Raw genomic sequence first — 3,164 nt, forward strand, 5'->3', positions numbered from 1 at the left:
AAATTTAATATTCCATCCAACTATCAGCTTGTAAAAACGTGCTATTTCAGTATATACCCAAGGGACGTAATCCATTAAAATAATTTAATTACAGAGAAATTAAACTATCATTATTCATGCATTATTCAAAAGAATAGAAGATCTAACTATATACATAGATATATATAAATAAAAGACTACTTGTTCGCTTGCGTTGTAGGTGTTGGTCGCCTGGAGTTTGCTCTGTACAAATGTCATCAAATTCCGTTCTTTGGTTTGGCCGTGAAAGAGTAACAGACGGACGGAGTTACTTTCGAATTTACGATAGTTAAGATTTAACATTTGTTAAACGGTCATACATTGCCCGAAATAAGGTAAGAATAGCCGCTGGGCTCAAGTTCAAAGGCTAGGTCGAGTCGATAAAAGTCGCTAAACCTGCCTGCTTTATGGAAGTGCTTTAATTGCCACTCAAAATTTATAGCACTTTAATAGAAAAACAGTGAGTATTATATAAATAGATACGAACGAATAAGTAAATAACTACTCTAAAAAAAGTATTCAAAATATACTTTATTCAAGTAGACTTGAATCATCAATTCGATACAATATTAATTTAAAGAAATTACAATGATACATTTTGTTAAATACTATATCGTTAACACAATACCCAGCCGTCTCCTATGTAAAAGTTTGTTTTTAAAATTTTAATTAAAATTAATAACTAACTCGACTTTCTCGTCCTATATAAAATCACCTTTACACGTGATTATTCGCAATTGCTGTAAACGAGGTCTCGTGACCATCAGAGCATCGAACCTGGGACCGTCACGCCATGCTCCATGAATGGTTCTGGAATTGCGGTAATCCTAGGTTATTCGTTTACGGCCTGGAGCTAGATTTTATAAAATCTAGTATTTGACAAGATCCTTGCACAAGAGTATTTTATTACAATTATGTAACAGAGACAGACATTCTAATAATCAAATTAGTAATTACACACTTTACAAGATTTATAAAACGTATTCTGTTTTATAAATATTGCCAATGTATTATAAACCATTTGTTATATATAAATAAAGAATGGTTTGTATTATGGTGTATATTAAACCATAAATATTTTAAAAAACAAAATATTTATATATAATATATTGCTATCCCACTCTATACGTTTCAAATCATTAATTCGTACAAATTAAAACATTTAAAAATTATAAAATTAAAAATTGTATTACAATTTATAATATTAATCTTAAGATAACACAAAAGTCTGAATATTAAAACTAAGTATGAAAATTTTACCACGACAGTATAAGCATCGATGGTTCAGTGGTAGAATGCTCGCCTGCCACGCGGGCGGCCCGGGTTCGATTCCCGGTCGATGCAGTATAACTTTTTTTGTATTCTATTTTTTCTTCCTATTATTATTAATTTAAGATAAGTATATTACTTAGATATTTTTTTTAAAACTTAATAGTTTGTTTATTGCGAAGACACATACGAAACTACACAATACTAAAATATTTTATTTTAATTAATTATAATATGAAAACTACTCTAGTTACGAATTAATAAAAATTATAACAACGATTATATTTTAAATAAAACCCTTAAGACTTAATATACATCACTCACTCATCAACATACTCATAAAATATTTAAATATTCTGCACACGGTCAGTTAATTTCGGAGACACATCATCCAGGTCAGTTAACGATTGCAGTTAAATTTAACCAACCTACTTAGTTCCTACTCTTAGATCATCGGTAAAACCAGATCATTATAATTATAACATATTCATATAAATATGCCTCAAACCGAAATGAACGAGTGGTTAAGACATTGAAATTACGCGAAGGATGTGAGTTCAAATCTGAGCAATGTTATTTTAGTGTTTAATATATTTATTTTTACTTTAGGTATATGTGTGTTCTCTAACGTTTGTGATCTAACGTTTAATTGATTACCAGACGTATAATAAACTATCAAAATAGTTAAGTCGTATGACAATTATGTTCAAACTGTTTAGATATAGTTGAGTTCCTTGTCGATTCTTTACAAAAGTTTACATTTCACAAATATATTTTTATAACACGTATTGACATGCAAAAATTAAAATTATATATGCCATATTTTCACACTCTATCTCAACATCCGATATGGTCTAGTGGCTAGGATACCTGGCTCTCACCCAGGAGGCTCGGGTTCGATTCCCGGTATCGGAAGATTTTTGATTGATTATTTTTTTCTAAAATATTTTTTTAATTTGTAAAATAAACAATAATATATTTTTATTTTTCAAGTAATATCATTTTTTAAAAATATGTATTTTGCGAAAATGATGGTTGAGCTCATTTTTACAACGTATATTTATAACGGTAAGCAGTTTTAGAAAAAAATTATATTTTTATAATATAATATATTTTTTTACCTTTTGAAATTATTCTCATTCTTTAAACAATAATAAATCGTAAATTTCTCTGACGCCAGCTATCTGTTTATAACATCCTGACTAAGTTGCGTAACATAATTAGCATCATACCGTTACAACCTACCCCACTACCGTACACTTCCTGGTGGGTAGCGATGGGAAGCGAACCGTGTTAGCAACTCAACCGCAACCGGCAACCAACAACTACACAGGTTACAAATTAATTATAAGTTTTTACGGATTATCTTAATCGTGTCTAAACAATCTTATTAAATTATTAAATATATACTGGAATTATAGCTAATTGATTTCTTCAAATTCAAGCAAAAATTACCGATCCGATTGGCCTCGAAATTTTACACTACGGTAGACTACAGTTACAAAGTAGATAAAGGCAATTTTTTTTTGCATTAAATGTAAATTTCTTAATATATCAGCGAGAAAATCCTGTTAAAGCTTGTCAGTTTTTTTAGCTACCGTAACGAATCTTACGTTTTAAAAATATCAATACTGATATATTTTAGAATAATCAAAATTTGTATCACAATTTTATAATGTATTTATAAGAATATTTAATCCTTATGATTATAATATAATTTCACGATCCAACGTTTCTTTTAAGAAGAGACGGAAAGCCTTCGTCAACGAAACGAACCAAAAAAAAAACTGTCACATATTGGTAGATTTTTTCTTACACATCTATATTAATTCTCAGACATAACCTACATCAAACGATCTAGATTTTTTTTTATAACG

The 3,164-nt window shown here is 29.1% G+C and overlaps 2 non-coding genes across 2 annotated transcripts; both read left to right on the forward strand.

The window, feature by feature from the left end:
* Positions 1–1,291: 1,291 nt before the first annotated feature.
* Trnag-gcc lies at positions 1,292–1,362 on the forward strand. Its single transcript has one exon. It is a non-coding gene; the product is annotated as a tRNA-Gly (tRNA).
* Positions 1,363–2,130: 768 nt separating this feature from the next.
* Positions 2,131–2,202, forward strand: Trnae-cuc. The gene has a single exon. It is a non-coding gene; the product is annotated as a tRNA-Glu (tRNA).
* The last annotated feature ends 962 nt before the right edge of the window (positions 2,203–3,164 follow it).

The sequence above is a fragment of the Vanessa atalanta genome, chromosome 6, assembly GCF_905147765.1.
Source record: "Vanessa atalanta chromosome 6, ilVanAtal1.2, whole genome shotgun sequence".
In the NCBI taxonomy this organism is placed as follows: Eukaryota; Metazoa; Arthropoda; class Insecta; order Lepidoptera; family Nymphalidae; genus Vanessa; species Vanessa atalanta.